Here is a 16,233-nt window from a genome sequence, read left to right on the forward strand (position 1 = left end):
TGTTGCCTTTGGGACGATAGACGCTTTCCCACCCTAAGTGAGATGGGTGGCAGCTTCTTCCACCTGCCTGGGCTGCCCTTTGTGCTATTAAGACTATACTTTCAGGGATCATTTCTATAGTTCTTAACTGAGGAAATGTGTTCGAAAGTGTCTGGTCTTCGCTAACCACGAGGAAGAGTTGAAGTGTTCTCTTCTGAGCGTGAAGCAAGTGGACAGTGTTGCATTTATGCAGCTGCTGTCTGCTATTGATGACCGTTCCTCTCTCCCTTTCAGGAGGGTTGGAGGAAGGGAACACAAACTGAGTGGTTAGCTGCTTATTATTCTGGTGAAAAATAGAGACAGCTCCCCTGTTCTTAGGGTTGCTTGGTGTCTGTGCTGTCGATTATGTGGGTTCTGATTTGTTAGCTGTGCAAATCTCCACATGGACCAAACACCTTGCGTCGCCCCGGTAAACACAATTGGCCGTGGGCCCTTTTGTGCGCTGCCCTGGGGGACCCAAGCGACAAGTTCCGGCTGTTGCATGCTGGCCTACTTCCATTTCACAAAGGTTAAGCCATTCTGATTTGCCACTGTTTTTCATCTGGCGCAATCCTCGTGCTTCTGTGAAAACAACACTGTACTGCCTTTGAATCTGCCTATTCAGCTGGGTACTTTTCAGGTCCGACTCAAATGCTTGTCTGGCCAATGCGCGCAATACCCTTCCATCACATGCATTACGTTCTCATAAAAGTCACACCGCCATTGTTCACGTTGCCTCCCACTTATGCTTGCTCGAATTCCACTGCAAAGCTTCCCAGATATTGAATAACACTCATTGCCATCGTAATATGGCCACTCTGTTTACTGAGGCCAGCCTTGGCTGGGCCATGGGAGCCCCTTGTCTCTGTCATCCACACTGACGAATTTTATTGGCTGCTGGTCTTCAATATGTAAATTTACAAAGTACAGGCATTTTTGTCATCTTTTGCCAACGCTATGGATAGGAAATGTTTTCTATGGTGTTGCGGGAAAGGTTTTCCTATGCAGAAATGGAGGGGCTTTTTGTTGCCTTTGGGACGATAGACGCTTTCCCACCCTAAGTGAGATGGGTGGCAGCTTCTTCCACCTGCCTGGGCTGCCCTTTTTGCTATTAAGACTATACTTTCAGGGATCATTTCTATAGTTCTTAATTGAGGAAATGTGTTCGAAAGTGTCTGGTCTTCGCTAACCACGAGGAAGAGTTGAAGTGTTCTCTTCTGAGCGTGAAGCAAGTGGACAGTGTTGCATTTATGCAGCTGCTGTCTGCTATTGATGACCGTTCCTCTCTCCCTTTCAGGAGGGTTGGAGGAAGGGAACACAAACTGAGTGGTTAGCTGCTTATTATTCTGGTGAAAAATAGAGACAGCTCCCCTGTTCTTAGGGTTGCTTGGTGTCTGTGCTGTCGATTATGTGGGTTCTGATTTGTTAGCTGTGCAAATCTCCACATGGACCAAACACCTTGCGTCGCCCCGGTAAACACAATTGGCCGTGGGCCCTTTTGTGCGCTGCCCTGGGGGACCCAAGCGACAAGTTCCGGCTGTTGCATGCTGGCCTACTTCCATTTCACAAAGGTTAAGCCATTCTGATTTGCCACTGTTTTTCATCTGGCGCAATCCTCGTGCTTCTGTGAAAACAACACTGTACTGCCTTTGAATCTGCCTATTCAGCTGGGTACTTTTCAGGTCCGACTCAAATGCTTGTCTGGCCAATGCGCGCAATACCCTTCCATCACATGCATTACGTTCTCATAAAAGTCACACCGCCATTGTTCACGTTGCCTCCCACTTATGCTTGCTCGAATTCCACTGCAAAGCTTCCCAGATATTGAATAACACTCATTGCCATCGTAATATGGCCACTCTGTTTACTGAGGCCAGCCTTGGCTGGGCCATGGGAGCCCCTTGTCTCTGTCATCCACACTGACGAATTTTATTGGCTGCTGGTCTTCAATATGTAAATTTACAAAGTACAGGCATTTTTGTCATCTTTTGCCAACGCTATGGATAGGAAATGTTTTCTATGGTGTTGCGGGAAAGGTTTTCCTATGCAGAAATGGAGGGGCTTTTTGTTGCCTTTGGGACGATAGACGCTTTCCCACCCTAAGTGAGATGGGTGGCAGCTTCTTCCACCTGCCTGGGCTGCCCTTTGTGCTATTAAGACTATACTTTCAGGGATCATTTCTATAGTTCTTAACTGAGGAAATGTGTTCGAAAGTGTCTGGTCTTCGCTAACCACGTGGAAGAGTTGAAGTGTTCTCTTCTGAGCGTGAAGCAAGTGGACAGTGTTGCATTTATGCAGCTGCTGTCTGCTATTGATGACCGTTCCTCTCTCTCCCTTTCAGGAGGATTGGAGGAAGGGAACACAAACTGAGTGGTTAGCTGCTTATTATTCTGGTGAAAAATAGAGACAGCTCCCCTGTTCTTAGGGTTGCTTGGTGTCTGTGCTGTCGATTATGTGGGTTCTGATTTGTTAGCTGTGCAAATCTCCACATGGACCAAACACCTTGCGTCGCCCCGGTAAACACAATTGGCCGTGGGCCCTTTTGTGCGCTGCCCTGGGGGACCCAAGCGACAAGTTCCGGCTGTTGCATGCTGGCCTACTTCCATTTCACAAAGGTTAAGCCATTCTGATTTGCCACTGTTTTCCATCTGGCGCAATACTCGTGCTTCTGTGAAAACAACACTGTACTGCCCCTTTGGGGGATTTGAATCTGCCTATTCAGCTGGGTACTTTTCAGGTCCGACTCAAATGCTTGTCTGGCCAATGCGCGCAATACCCTTCCATCACATGCATTACGTTCTCATAAAAGTCACACCGCCATTGTTCACGTTGCCTCCCACTTATGCTTGCTCGAATTCCACTGCAAAGCTTCCCAGATATTGAATAACACTCATTGCCATCGTAATATGGCCACTCTGTTTACTGAGGCCAGCCTTGGCTGGGCCATGGGAGCCCCTTGTCTCTGTCATCCACACTGACGAATTTTATTGGCTGCTGGTCTTCAATATGTAAATTTACAAAGTACAGGCATTTTTGTCATCTTTTGCCAACGCTATGGATAGGAAATGTTTTCTATGGTGTTGCGGGAAAGGTTTTCCTATGCAGAAATGGAGGGGCTTTTTGTTGCCTTTGGGACGATAGACGCTTTCCCACCCTAAGTGAGATGGGTGGCAGCTTCTTCCACCTGCCTGGGCTGCCCTTTGTGCTATTAAGACTATACTTTCAGGGATCATTTCTATAGTTCTTAACTGAGGAAATGTGTTCGAAAGTGTCTGGTCTTCGCTAACCACGAGGAAGAGTTGAAGTGTTCTCTTCTGAGCGTGAAGCAAGTGGACAGTGTTGCATTTATGCAGCTGCTGTCTGCTATTGATGACCGTTCCTCTCTCCCTTTCAGGAGGGTTGGAGGAAGGGAACACAAACTGAGTGGTTAGCTGCTTATTATTCTGGTGAAAAATAGAGACAGCTCCCCTGTTCTTAGGGTTGCTTGGTGTCTGTGCTGTCGATTATGTGGGTTCTGATTTGTTAGCTGTGCAAATCTCCACATGGACCAAACACCTTGCGTCGCCCCGGTAAACACAATTGGCCGTGGGCCCTTTTGTGCGCTGCCCTGGGGGACCCAAGCGACAAGTTCCGGCTGTTGCATGCTGGCCTACTTCCATTTCACAAAGGTTAAGCCATTCTGATTTGCCACTGTTTTCCATCTGGCGCAATCCTCGTGCTTCTGTGAAAACAACACTGTACTGCCTTTGAATCTGCCTATTCAGCTGGGTACTTTTCAGGTCCGACTCAAATGCTTGTCTGGCCAATGCGCCCAATACCCTTCCATCACATGCATTACGTTCTCATAAAAGTCACACCGCCATTGTTCACGTTGCCTCCCACTTATGCTTGCTCGAATTCCACTGCAAAGCTTCCCAGATATTGAATAACACTCATTGCCATCGTAATATGGCCACTCTGTTTACTGAGGCCAGCCTTGGCTGGGCCATGGGAGCCCCTTGTCTCTGTCATCCACACTGACGAATTTTATTGGCTGCTGGTCTTCAATATGTAAATTTACAAAGTACAGGCATTTTTGTCATCTTTTGCCAACGCTATGGATAGGAAATGTTTTCTATGGTGTTGCGGGAAAGGTTTTCCTATGCAGAAATGGAGGGGCTTTTTGTTGCCTTTGGGACGATAGACGCTTTCCCACCCTAAGTGAGATGGGTGGCAGCTTCTTCCACCTGCCTGGGCTGCCCTTTGTGCTATTAAGTCTATACTTTCAGGGATCATTTCTATAGTTCTTAACTGAGGAAATGTGTTCGAAAGTGTCTGGTCTTCGCTAACCACGAGGAAGAGTTGAAGTGTTCTCTTCTGAGCGTGAAGCAAGTGGACAGTGTTGCATTTATGCAGCTGCTGTCTGCTATTGATGACCGTTCCTCTCTCCCTTTCAGGAGGGTTGGAGGAAGGGAACACAAACTGAGTGGTTAGCTGCTTATTATTCTGGTGAAAAATAGAGACAGCTCCCCTGTTCTTAGGGTTGCTTGGTGTCTGTGCTGTCGATTATGTGGGTTCTGATTTGTTAGCTGTGCAAATCTCCACATGGACCAAACACCTTGCGTCGCCCCGGTAAACACAATTGGCCGTGGGCCCTTTTGTGCGCTGCCCTGGGGGACCCAAGCGACAAGTTCCGGCTGTTGCATGCTGGCCTACTTCCATTTCACAAAGGTTAAGCCATTCTGATTTGCCACTGTTTTCCATCTGGCGCAATCCTCGTGCTTCTGTGAAAACAACACTGTACTGCCCCTTTGGGGGATTTGAATCTGCCTATTCAGCTGGGTACTTTTCAGGTCCGACTCAAATGCTTGTCTGGCCAATGCGCGCAATACCCTTCCATCACATGCATTACGTTCTCATAAAAGTCACACCGCCATTGTTCACGTTGCCTCCCACTTATGCTTGCTCGAATTCCACTGCAAAGCTTCCCAGATATTGAATAACACTCATTGCCATCGTAATATGGCCACTCTGTTTACTGAGGCCAGCCTTGGCTGGGCCATGGGAGCCCCTTGTCTCTGTCATCCACACTGACGAATTTTATTGGCTGCTGGTCTTCAATATGTAAATTTACAAAGTACAGGCATTTTTGTCATCTTTTGCCAACGCTATGGAAAGGAAAGGTTTTCTATGGGGTTGCGGGAAAGGTTTTCCTATGCAGAAATGGGGGGGCTTTTTGTTGCCTTTGGGACGATAGACGCTTTCCCACCCTAAGTGAGATGGGTGGCAGCTTCTTCCACCTGCCTGGGCTGCCCTTTGTGCTATTAAGACTATACTTTCAGGGGTCATTTCTATAGTTCTTAACTGAGGAAATGTGTTCGAAAGTGTCTGGTCTTGGCTAACCACGAGGAAGAGTTGAAGTGTTCTCTTCTGAGCGTGAAGCAAGTGGACAGTGTTGCATTTATGCAGCTGCTGTCTGCTATTGATGACCGTTCCTCTCTCCCTTTCAGGAGGGTTGGAGGAAGGGAACACAAACTGAGTGGTTAGCTGCTTATTATTCTGGTGAAAAATAGAGACAGCTCCCCTGTTCTTAGGGTTGCTTGGTGTCTGTGCTGTCGATTATGTGGGTTCTGATTTGTTAGCTGTGCAAATCTCCACATGGACCAAACACCTTGCGTCGCCCCGGTAAACACAATTGCCGTGGGCCCTTTTGTGCGCTGCCCTGGGGGACCCAAGCGACAAGTTCCGGCTGTTGCATGCTGGCCTACTTCCATTTCACAAAGGTTAAGCCATTCTGATTTGCCACTGTTTTTCATCTGGCGCAATCCTCGTGCTTCTGTGAAAACAACACTGTACTGCCTTTGAATCTGCCTATTCAGCTGGGTACTTTTCAGGTCCGACTCAAATGCTTGTCTGGCCAATGCGCGCAATACCCTTCCATCACATGCATTACGTTCTCATAAAAGTCACACCGCCATTGTTCACGTTGCCTCCCACTTATGCTTGCTCGAATTCCACTGCAAAGCTTCCCAGATATTGAATAACACTCATTGCCATCGTAATATGGCCACTCTGTTTACTGAGGCCAGCCTTGGCTGGGCCATGGGAGCCCCTTGTCTCTGTCATCCACACTGACGAATTTTATTGGCTGCTGGTCTTCAATATGTAAATTTACAAAGTACAGGCATTTTTGTCATCTTTTGCCAACGCTATGGATAGGAAATGTTTTCTATGGTGTTGCGGGAAAGGTTTTCCTATGCAGAAATGGAGGGGCTTTTTGTTGCCTTTGGGACGATAGACGCTTTCCCACCCTAAGTGAGATGGGTGGCAGCTTCTTCCACCTGCCTGGGCTGCCCTTTGTGCTATTAAGACTATACTTTCAGGGATCATTTCTATAGTTCTTAACTGAGGAAATGTGTTCGAAAGTGTCTGGTCTTCGCTAACCACGAGGAAGAGTTGAAGTGTTCTCTTCTGAGCGTGAAGCAAGTGGACAGTGTTGCATTTATGCAGCTGCTGTCTGCTATTGATGACCGTTCCTCTCTCCCTTTCAGGAGGGTTGGAGGAAGGGAACACAAACTGAGTGGTTAGCTGCTTATTATTCTGGTGAAAAATAGAGACAGCTCCCCTGTTCTTAGGGTTGCTTGGTGTCTGTGCTGTCGATTATGTGGGTTCTGATTTGTTAGCTGTGCAAATCTCCACATGGACCAAACACCTTGCGTCGCCCCGGTAAACACAATTGGCCGTGGGCCCTTTTGTGCGCTGCCCTGGGGGACCCAAGCGACAAGTTCCGGCTGTTGCATGCTGGCCTACTTCCATTTCACAAAGGTTAAGCCATTCTGATTTGCCACTGTTTTTCATCTGGCGCAATCCTCGTGCTTCTGTGAAAACAACACTGTACTGCCTTTGAATCTGCCTATTCAGCTGGGTACTTTTCAGGTCCGACTCAAATGCTTGTCTGGCCAATGCGCGCAATACCCTTCCATCACATGCATTACGTTCTCATAAAAGTCACACCGCCATTGTTCACGTTGCCTCCCACTTATGCTTGCTCGAATTCCACTGCAAAGCTTCCCAGATATTGAATAACACTCATTGCCATCGTAATATGGCCACTCTGTTTACTGAGGCCAGCCTTGGCTGGGCCATGGGAGCCCCTTGTCTCTGTCATCCACACTGACGAATTTTATTGGCTGCTGGTCTTCAATATGTAAATTTACAAAGTACAGGCATTTTTGTCATCTTTTGCCAACGCTATGGATAGGAAATGTTTTCTATGGTGTTGCGGGAAAGGTTTTCCTATGCAGAAATGGAGGGGCTTTTTGTTGCCTTTGGGACGATAGACGCTTTCCCACCCTAAGTGAGATGGGTGGCAGCTTCTTCCACCTGCCTGGGCTGCCCTTTTTGCTATTAAGACTATACTTTCAGGGATCATTTCTATAGTTCTTAATTGAGGAAATGTGTTCGAAAGTGTCTGGTCTTCGCTAACCACGAGGAAGAGTTGAAGTGTTCTCTTCTGAGCGTGAAGCAAGTGGACAGTGTTGCATTTATGCAGCTGCTGTCTGCTATTGATGACCGTTCCTCTCTCCCTTTCAGGAGGGTTGGAGGAAGGGAACACAAACTGAGTGGTTAGCTGCTTATTATTCTGGTGAAAAATAGAGACAGCTCCCCTGTTCTTAGGGTTGCTTGGTGTCTGTGCTGTCGATTATGTGGGTTCTGATTTGTTAGCTGTGCAAATCTCCACATGGACCAAACACCTTGCGTCGCCCCGGTAAACACAATTGGCCGTGGGCCCTTTTGTGCGCTGCCCTGGGGGACCCAAGCGACAAGTTCCGGCTGTTGCATGCTGGCCTACTTCCATTTCACAAAGGTTAAGCCATTCTGATTTGCCACTGTTTTTCATCTGGCGCAATCCTCGTGCTTCTGTGAAAACAACACTGTACTGCCTTTGAATCTGCCTATTCAGCTGGGTACTTTTCAGGTCCGACTCAAATGCTTGTCTGGCCAATGCGCGCAATACCCTTCCATCACATGCATTACGTTCTCATAAAAGTCACACCGCCATTGTTCACGTTGCCTCCCACTTATGCTTGCTCGAATTCCACTGCAAAGCTTCCCAGATATTGAATAACACTCATTGCCATCGTAATATGGCCACTCTGTTTACTGAGGCCAGCCTTGGCTGGGCCATGGGAGCCCCTTGTCTCTGTCATCCACACTGACGAATTTTATTGGCTGCTGGTCTTCAATATGTAAATTTACAAAGTACAGGCATTTTTGTCATCTTTTGCCAACGCTATGGATAGGAAATGTTTTCTATGGTGTTGCGGGAAAGGTTTTCCTATGCAGAAATGGAGGGGCTTTTTGTTGCCTTTGGGACGATAGACGCTTTCCCACCCTAAGTGAGATGGGTGGCAGCTTCTTCCACCTGCCTGGGCTGCCCTTTGTGCTATTAAGACTATACTTTCAGGGATCATTTCTATAGTTCTTAACTGAGGAAATGTGTTCGAAAGTGTCTGGTCTTCGCTAACCACGTGGAAGAGTTGAAGTGTTCTCTTCTGAGCGTGAAGCAAGTGGACAGTGTTGCATTTATGCAGCTGCTGTCTGCTATTGATGACCGTTCCTCTCTCTCCCTTTCAGGAGGATTGGAGGAAGGGAACACAAACTGAGTGGTTAGCTGCTTATTATTCTGGTGAAAAATAGAGACAGCTCCCCTGTTCTTAGGGTTGCTTGGTGTCTGTGCTGTCGATTATGTGGGTTCTGATTTGTTAGCTGTGCAAATCTCCACATGGACCAAACACCTTGCGTCGCCCCGGTAAACACAATTGGCCGTGGGCCCTTTTGTGCGCTGCCCTGGGGGACCCAAGCGACAAGTTCCGGCTGTTGCATGCTGGCCTACTTCCATTTCACAAAGGTTAAGCCATTCTGATTTGCCACTGTTTTCCATCTGGCGCAATACTCGTGCTTCTGTGAAAACAACACTGTACTGCCCCTTTGGGGGATTTGAATCTGCCTATTCAGCTGGGTACTTTTCAGGTCCGACTCAAATGCTTGTCTGGCCAATGCGCGCAATACCCTTCCATCACATGCATTACGTTCTCATAAAAGTCACACCGCCATTGTTCACGTTGCCTCCCACTTATGCTTGCTCGAATTCCACTGCAAAGCTTCCCAGATATTGAATAACACTCATTGCCATCGTAATATGGCCACTCTGTTTACTGAGGCCAGCCTTGGCTGGGCCATGGGAGCCCCTTGTCTCTGTCATCCACACTGACGAATTTTATTGGCTGCTGGTCTTCAATATGTAAATTTACAAAGTACAGGCATTTTTGTCATCTTTTGCCAACGCTATGGATAGGAAATGTTTTCTATGGTGTTGCGGGAAAGGTTTTCCTATGCAGAAATGGAGGGGCTTTTTGTTGCCTTTGGGACGATAGACGCTTTCCCACCCTAAGTGAGATGGGTGGCAGCTTCTTCCACCTGCCTGGGCTGCCCTTTGTGCTATTAAGACTATACTTTCAGGGATCATTTCTATAGTTCTTAACTGAGGAAATGTGTTCGAAAGTGTCTGGTCTTCGCTAACCACGAGGAAGAGTTGAAGTGTTCTCTTCTGAGCGTGAAGCAAGTGGACAGTGTTGCATTTATGCAGCTGCTGTCTGCTATTGATGACCGTTCCTCTCTCCCTTTCAGGAGGGTTGGAGGAAGGGAACACAAACTGAGTGGTTAGCTGCTTATTATTCTGGTGAAAAATAGAGACAGCTCCCCTGTTCTTAGGGTTGCTTGGTGTCTGTGCTGTCGATTATGTGGGTTCTGATTTGTTAGCTGTGCAAATCTCCACATGGACCAAACACCTTGCGTCGCCCCGGTAAACACAATTGGCCGTGGGCCCTTTTGTGCGCTGCCCTGGGGGACCCAAGCGACAAGTTCCGGCTGTTGCATGCTGGCCTACTTCCATTTCACAAAGGTTAAGCCATTCTGATTTGCCACTGTTTTCCATCTGGCGCAATCCTCGTGCTTCTGTGAAAACAACACTGTACTGCCTTTGAATCTGCCTATTCAGCTGGGTACTTTTCAGGTCCGACTCAAATGCTTGTCTGGCCAATGCGCCCAATACCCTTCCATCACATGCATTACGTTCTCATAAAAGTCACACCGCCATTGTTCACGTTGCCTCCCACTTATGCTTGCTCGAATTCCACTGCAAAGCTTCCCAGATATTGAATAACACTCATTGCCATCGTAATATGGCCACTCTGTTTACTGAGGCCAGCCTTGGCTGGGCCATGGGAGCCCCTTGTCTCTGTCATCCACACTGACGAATTTTATTGGCTGCTGGTCTTCAATATGTAAATTTACAAAGTACAGGCATTTTTGTCATCTTTTGCCAACGCTATGGATAGGAAATGTTTTCTATGGTGTTGCGGGAAAGGTTTTCCTATGCAGAAATGGAGGGGCTTTTTGTTGCCTTTGGGACGATAGACGCTTTCCCACCCTAAGTGAGATGGGTGGCAGCTTCTTCCACCTGCCTGGGCTGCCCTTTGTGCTATTAAGTCTATACTTTCAGGGATCATTTCTATAGTTCTTAACTGAGGAAATGTGTTCGAAAGTGTCTGGTCTTCGCTAACCACGAGGAAGAGTTGAAGTGTTCTCTTCTGAGCGTGAAGCAAGTGGACAGTGTTGCATTTATGCAGCTGCTGTCTGCTATTGATGACCGTTCCTCTCTCCCTTTCAGGAGGGTTGGAGGAAGGGAACACAAACTGAGTGGTTAGCTGCTTATTATTCTGGTGAAAAATAGAGACAGCTCCCCTGTTCTTAGGGTTGCTTGGTGTCTGTTCTGTCGATTATGTGGGTTCTGATTTGTTAGCTGTGCAAATCTCCACATGGACCAAACACCTTGCGTCGCCCCGGTAAACACAATTGGCCGTGGGCCCTTTTGTGCGCTGCCCTGGGGGACCCAAGCGACAAGTTCCGGCTGTTGCATGCTGGCCTACTTCCATTTCACAAAGGTTAAGCCATTCTGATTTGCCACTGTTTTCCATCTGGCGCAATCCTCGTGCTTCTGTGAAAACAACACTGTACTGCCCCTTTGGGGGATTTGAATCTGCCTATTCAGCTGGGTACTTTTCAGGTCCGACTCAAATGCTTGTCTGGCCAATGCGCGCAATACCCTTCCATCACATGCATTACGTTCTCATAAAAGTCACACCGCCATTGTTCACGTTGCCTCCCACTTATGCTTGCTCGAATTCCACTGCAAAGCTTCCCAGATATTGAATAACACTCATTGCCATCGTAATATGGCCACTCTGTTTACTGAGGCCAGCCTTGGCTGGGCCATGGGAGCCCCTTGTCTCTGTCATCCACACTGACGAATTTTATTGGCTGCTGGTCTTCAATATGTAAATTTACAAAGTACAGGCATTTTTGTCATCTTTTGCCAACGCTATGGAAAGGAAAGGTTTTCTATGGGGTTGCGGGAAAGGTTTTCCTATGCAGAAATGGGGGGGCTTTTTGTTGCCTTTGGGACGATAGACGCTTTCCCACCCTAAGTGAGATGGGTGGCAGCTTCTTCCACCTGCCTGGGCTGCCCTTTGTGCTATTAAGACTATACTTTCAGGGGTCATTTCTATAGTTCTTAACTGAGGAAATGTGTTCGAAAGTGTCTGGTCTTGGCTAACCACGAGGAAGAGTTGAAGTGTTCTCTTCTGAGCGTGAAGCAAGTGGACAGTGTTGCATTTATGCAGCTGCTGTCTGCTATTGATGACCGTTCCTCTCTCCCTTTCAGGAGGGTTGGAGGAAGGGAACACAAACTGAGTGGTTAGCTGCTTATTATTCTGGTGAAAAATAGAGACAGCTCCCCTGTTCTTAGGGTTGCTTGGTGTCTGTGCTGTCGATTATGTGGGTTCTGATTTGTTAGCTGTGCAAATCTCCACATGGACCAAACACCTTGCGTCGCCCCGGTAAACACAATTGGCCGTGGGCCCTTTTGTGCGCTGCCCTGGGGGACCCAAGCGACAAGTTCCGGCTGTTGCATGCTGGCCTACTTCCATTTCACAAAGGTTAAGCCATTCTGATTTGCCACTGTTTTTCATCTGGCGCAATCCTCGTGCTTCTGTGAAAACAACACTGTACTGCCTTTGAAACTGCCTATTCAGCTGGGTACTTTTCAGGTCCGACTCAAATGCTTGTCTGGCCAATGCGCGCAATACCCTTCCATCACATGCATTACGTTCTCATAAAAGTCACACCGCCATTGTTCACGTTGCCTCCCACTTATGCTTGCTCGAATTCCACTGCAAAGCTTCCCAGATATTGAATAACACTCATTGCCATCGTAATATGGCCACTCTGTTTACTGAGGCCAGCCTTGGCTGGGCCATGGGAGCCCCTTGTCTCTGTCATCCACACTGACGAATTTTATTGGCTGCTGGTCTTCAATATGTAAATTTACAAAGTACAGGCATTTTTGTCATCTTTTGCCAACGCTATGGATAGGAAATGTTTTCTATGGTGTTGCGGGAAAGGTTTTCCTATGCAGAAATGGAGGGGCTTTTTGTTGCCTTTGGGACGATAGACGCTTTCCCACCCTAAGTGAGATGGGTGGCAGCTTCTTCCACCTGCCTGGGCTGCCCTTTGTGCTATTAAGACTATACTTTCAGGGATCATTTCTATAGTTCTTAACTGAGGAAATGTGTTCGAAAGTGTCTGGTCTTCGCTAACCACGAGGAAGAGTTGAAGTGTTCTCTTCTGAGCGTGAAGCAAGTGGACAGTGTTGCATTTATGCAGCTGCTGTCTGCTATTGATGACCGTTCCTCTCTCCCTTTCAGGAGGGTTGGAGGAAGGGAACACAAACTGAGTGGTTAGCTGCTTATTATTCTGGTGAAAAATAGAGACAGCTCCCCTGTTCTTAGGGTTGCTTGGTGTCTGTGCTGTCGATTATGTGGGTTCTGATTTGTTAGCTGTGCAAATCTCCACATGGACCAAACACCTTGCGTCGCCCCGGTAAACACAATTGGCCGTGGGCCCTTTTGTGCGCTGCCCTGGGGGACCCAAGCGACAAGTTCCGGCTGTTGCATGCTGGCCTACTTCCATTTCACAAAGGTTAAGCCATTCTGATTTGCCACTGTTTTTCATCTGGCGCAATCCTCGTGCTTCTGTGAAAACAACACTGTACTGCCTTTGAATCTGCCTATTCAGCTGGGTACTTTTCAGGTCCGACTCAAATGCTTGTCTGGCCAATGCGCGCAATACCCTTCCATCACATGCATTACGTTCTCATAAAAGTCACACCGCCATTGTTCACGTTGCCTCCCACTTATGCTTGCTCGAATTCCACTGCAAAGCTTCCCAGATATTGAATAACACTCATTGCCATCGTAATATGGCCACTCTGTTTACTGAGGCCAGCCTTGGCTGGGCCATGGGAGCCCCTTGTCTCTGTCATCCACACTGACGAATTTTATTGGCTGCTGGTCTTCAATATGTAAATTTACAAAGTACAGGCATTTTTGTCATCTTTTGCCAACGCTATGGATAGGAAATGTTTTCTATGGTGTTGCGGGAAAGGTTTTCCTATGCAGAAATGGAGGGGCTTTTTGTTGCCTTTGGGACGATAGACGCTTTCCCACCCTAAGTGAGATGGGTGGCAGCTTCTTCCACCTGCCTGGGCTGCCCTTTTTGCTATTAAGACTATACTTTCAGGGATCATTTCTATAGTTCTTAATTGAGGAAATGTGTTCGAAAGTGTCTGGTCTTCGCTAACCACGAGGAAGAGTTGAAGTGTTCTCTTCTGAGCGTGAAGCAAGTGGACAGTGTTGCATTTATGCAGCTGCTGTCTGCTATTGATGACCGTTCCTCTCTCCCTTTCAGGAGGGTTGGAGGAAGGGAACACAAACTGAGTGGTTAGCTGCTTATTATTCTGGTGAAAAATAGAGACAGCTCCCCTGTTCTTAGGGTTGCTTGGTGTCTGTGCTGTCGATTATGTGGGTTCTGATTTGTTAGCTGTGCAAATCTCCACATGGACCAAACACCTTGCGTCGCCCCGGTAAACACAATTGGCCGTGGGCCCTTTTGTGCGCTGCCCTGGGGGACCCAAGCGACAAGTTCCGGCTGTTGCATGCTGGCCTACTTCCATTTCACAAAGGTTAAGCCATTCTGATTTGCCACTGTTTTTCATCTGGCGCAATCCTCGTGCTTCTGTGAAAACAACACTGTACTGCCTTTGAATCTGCCTATTCAGCTGGGTACTTTTCAGGTCCGACTCAAATGCTTGTCTGGCCAATGCGCGCAATACCCTTCCATCACATGCATTACGTTCTCATAAAAGTCACACCGCCATTGTTCACGTTGCCTCCCACTTATGCTTGCTCGAATTCCACTGCAAAGCTTCCCAGATATTGAATAACACTCATTGCCATCGTAATATGGCCACTCTGTTTACTGAGGCCAGCCTTGGCTGGGCCATGGGAGCCCCTTGTCTCTGTCATCCACACTGACGAATTTTATTGGCTGCTGGTCTTCAATATGTAAATTTACAAAGTACAGGCATTTTTGTCATCTTTTGCCAACGCTATGGATAGGAAATGTTTTCTATGGTGTTGCGGGAAAGGTTTTCCTATGCAGAAATGGAGGGGCTTTTTGTTGCCTTTGGGACGATAGACGCTTTCCCACCCTAAGTGAGATGGGTGGCAGCTTCTTCCACCTGCCTGGGCTGCCCTTTGTGCTATTAAGACTATACTTTCAGGGATCATTTCTATAGTTCTTAACTGAGGAAATGTGTTCGAAAGTGTCTGGTCTTCGCTAACCACGTGGAAGAGTTGAAGTGTTCTCTTCTGAGCGTGAAGCAAGTGGACAGTGTTGCATTTATGCAGCTGCTGTCTGCTATTGATGACCGTTCCTCTCTCTCCCTTTCAGGAGGATTGGAGGAAGGGAACACAAACTGAGTGGTTAGCTGCTTATTATTCTGGTGAAAAATAGAGACAGCTCCCCTGTTCTTAGGGTTGCTTGGTGTCTGTGCTGTCGATTATGTGGGTTCTGATTTGTTAGCTGTGCAAATCTCCACATGGACCAAACACCTTGCGTCGCCCCGGTAAACACAATTGGCCGTGGGCCCTTTTGTGCGCTGCCCTGGGGGACCCAAGCGACAAGTTCCGGCTGTTGCATGCTGGCCTACTTCCATTTCACAAAGGTTAAGCCATTCTGATTTGCCACTGTTTTCCATCTGGCGCAATACTCGTGCTTCTGTGAAAACAACACTGTACTGCCCCTTTGGGGGATTTGAATCTGCCTATTCAGCTGGGTACTTTTCAGGTCCGACTCAAATGCTTGTCTGGCCAATGCGCGCAATACCCTTCCATCACATGCATTACGTTCTCATAAAAGTCACACCGCCATTGTTCACGTTGCCTCCCACTTATGCTTGCTCGAATTCCACTGCAAAGCTTCCCAGATATTGAATAACACTCATTGCCATCGTAATATGGCCACTCTGTTTACTGAGGCCAGCCTTGGCTGGGCCATGGGAGCCCCTTGTCTCTGTCATCCACACTGACGAATTTTATTGGCTGCTGGTCTTCAATATGTAAATTTACAAAGTACAGGCATTTTTGTCATCTTTTGCCAACGCTATGGATAGGAAATGTTTTCTATGGTGTTGCGGGAAAGGTTTTCCTATGCAGAAATGGAGGGGCTTTTTGTTGCCTTTGGGACGATAGACGCTTTCCCACCCTAAGTGAGATGGGTGGCAGCTTCTTCCACCTGCCTGGGCTGCCCTTTGTGCTATTAAGACTATACTTTCAGGGATCATTTCTATAGTTCTTAACTGAGGAAATGTGTTCGAAAGTGTCTGGTCTTCGCTAACCACGAGGAAGAGTTGAAGTGTTCTCTTCTGAGCGTGAAGCAAGTGGACAGTGTTGCATTTATGCAGCTGCTGTCTGCTATTGATGACCGTTCCTCTCTCCCTTTCAGGAGGGTTGGAGGAAGGGAACACAAACTGAGTGGTTAGCTGCTTATTATTCTGGTGAAAAATAGAGACAGCTCCCCTGTTCTTAGGGTTGCTTGGTGTCTGTGCTGTCGATTATGTGGGTTCTGATTTGTTAGCTGTGCAAATCTCCACATGGACCAAACACCTTGCGTCGCCCCGGTAAACACAATTGGCCGTGGGCCCTTTTGTGCGCTGCCCTGGGGGACCCAAGCGACAAGTTCCGGCTGTTGCATGCTGGCCTACTTCCATTTCAC

General features: G+C 47.6%; 16 non-coding genes across 16 annotated transcripts; all 16 read left to right on the forward strand.

Moving 5' to 3' along the window:
* The first annotated feature begins 89 nt into the window (after positions 1-89).
* LOC138490049 (small nucleolar RNA U3) lies at positions 90-307 on the forward strand. Its single transcript, XR_011275120.1, has one exon. It is a non-coding gene; the product is annotated as a small nucleolar RNA U3 (small nucleolar RNA).
* Positions 308-1,131: 824 nt separating this feature from the next.
* LOC138490288 (small nucleolar RNA U3) lies at positions 1,132-1,349 on the forward strand. Its single transcript, XR_011275331.1, has one exon. It is a non-coding gene; the product is annotated as a small nucleolar RNA U3 (small nucleolar RNA).
* An 824-nt stretch (positions 1,350-2,173) lies between these two features.
* Positions 2,174-2,393, forward strand: LOC138490406 (small nucleolar RNA U3). The gene has a single exon (XR_011275437.1). It is a non-coding gene; the product is annotated as a small nucleolar RNA U3 (small nucleolar RNA).
* An 835-nt stretch (positions 2,394-3,228) lies between these two features.
* LOC138490050 (small nucleolar RNA U3) lies at positions 3,229-3,446 on the forward strand. The gene has a single exon (XR_011275121.1). It is a non-coding gene; the product is annotated as a small nucleolar RNA U3 (small nucleolar RNA).
* An 824-nt stretch (positions 3,447-4,270) lies between these two features.
* Positions 4,271-4,488, forward strand: LOC138490776 (small nucleolar RNA U3). Its single transcript, XR_011275678.1, has one exon. It is a non-coding gene; the product is annotated as a small nucleolar RNA U3 (small nucleolar RNA).
* An 835-nt stretch (positions 4,489-5,323) lies between these two features.
* On the forward strand, positions 5,324-5,541 carry LOC138490261 (small nucleolar RNA U3). Its single transcript, XR_011275307.1, has one exon. It is a non-coding gene; the product is annotated as a small nucleolar RNA U3 (small nucleolar RNA).
* Positions 5,542-6,364: 823 nt separating this feature from the next.
* Positions 6,365-6,582, forward strand: LOC138490051 (small nucleolar RNA U3). The gene has a single exon (XR_011275122.1). It is a non-coding gene; the product is annotated as a small nucleolar RNA U3 (small nucleolar RNA).
* An 824-nt stretch (positions 6,583-7,406) lies between these two features.
* LOC138490289 (small nucleolar RNA U3) lies at positions 7,407-7,624 on the forward strand. Its single transcript, XR_011275332.1, has one exon. It is a non-coding gene; the product is annotated as a small nucleolar RNA U3 (small nucleolar RNA).
* Positions 7,625-8,448: 824 nt separating this feature from the next.
* LOC138490407 (small nucleolar RNA U3) lies at positions 8,449-8,668 on the forward strand. Its single transcript, XR_011275438.1, has one exon. It is a non-coding gene; the product is annotated as a small nucleolar RNA U3 (small nucleolar RNA).
* An 835-nt stretch (positions 8,669-9,503) lies between these two features.
* LOC138490052 (small nucleolar RNA U3) lies at positions 9,504-9,721 on the forward strand. The gene has a single exon (XR_011275123.1). It is a non-coding gene; the product is annotated as a small nucleolar RNA U3 (small nucleolar RNA).
* Positions 9,722-10,545: 824 nt separating this feature from the next.
* Positions 10,546-10,763, forward strand: LOC138490777 (small nucleolar RNA U3). Its single transcript, XR_011275679.1, has one exon. It is a non-coding gene; the product is annotated as a small nucleolar RNA U3 (small nucleolar RNA).
* Positions 10,764-11,598: 835 nt separating this feature from the next.
* LOC138490263 (small nucleolar RNA U3) lies at positions 11,599-11,816 on the forward strand. Its single transcript, XR_011275308.1, has one exon. It is a non-coding gene; the product is annotated as a small nucleolar RNA U3 (small nucleolar RNA).
* Positions 11,817-12,640: 824 nt separating this feature from the next.
* LOC138490054 (small nucleolar RNA U3) lies at positions 12,641-12,858 on the forward strand. The gene has a single exon (XR_011275124.1). It is a non-coding gene; the product is annotated as a small nucleolar RNA U3 (small nucleolar RNA).
* An 824-nt stretch (positions 12,859-13,682) lies between these two features.
* LOC138490290 (small nucleolar RNA U3) lies at positions 13,683-13,900 on the forward strand. The gene has a single exon (XR_011275333.1). It is a non-coding gene; the product is annotated as a small nucleolar RNA U3 (small nucleolar RNA).
* An 824-nt stretch (positions 13,901-14,724) lies between these two features.
* LOC138490408 (small nucleolar RNA U3) lies at positions 14,725-14,944 on the forward strand. Its single transcript, XR_011275439.1, has one exon. It is a non-coding gene; the product is annotated as a small nucleolar RNA U3 (small nucleolar RNA).
* An 835-nt stretch (positions 14,945-15,779) lies between these two features.
* LOC138490055 (small nucleolar RNA U3) lies at positions 15,780-15,997 on the forward strand. The gene has a single exon (XR_011275125.1). It is a non-coding gene; the product is annotated as a small nucleolar RNA U3 (small nucleolar RNA).
* Positions 15,998-16,233: the final 236 nt, after the last annotated feature.

This window comes from Ambystoma mexicanum, chromosome 9 (genome assembly GCF_040938575.1).
Source record: "Ambystoma mexicanum isolate Mex_15411 chromosome 9, UKY_AmexF1_1, whole genome shotgun sequence".
Taxonomy (NCBI): domain Eukaryota; kingdom Metazoa; phylum Chordata; class Amphibia; order Caudata; family Ambystomatidae; genus Ambystoma; species Ambystoma mexicanum.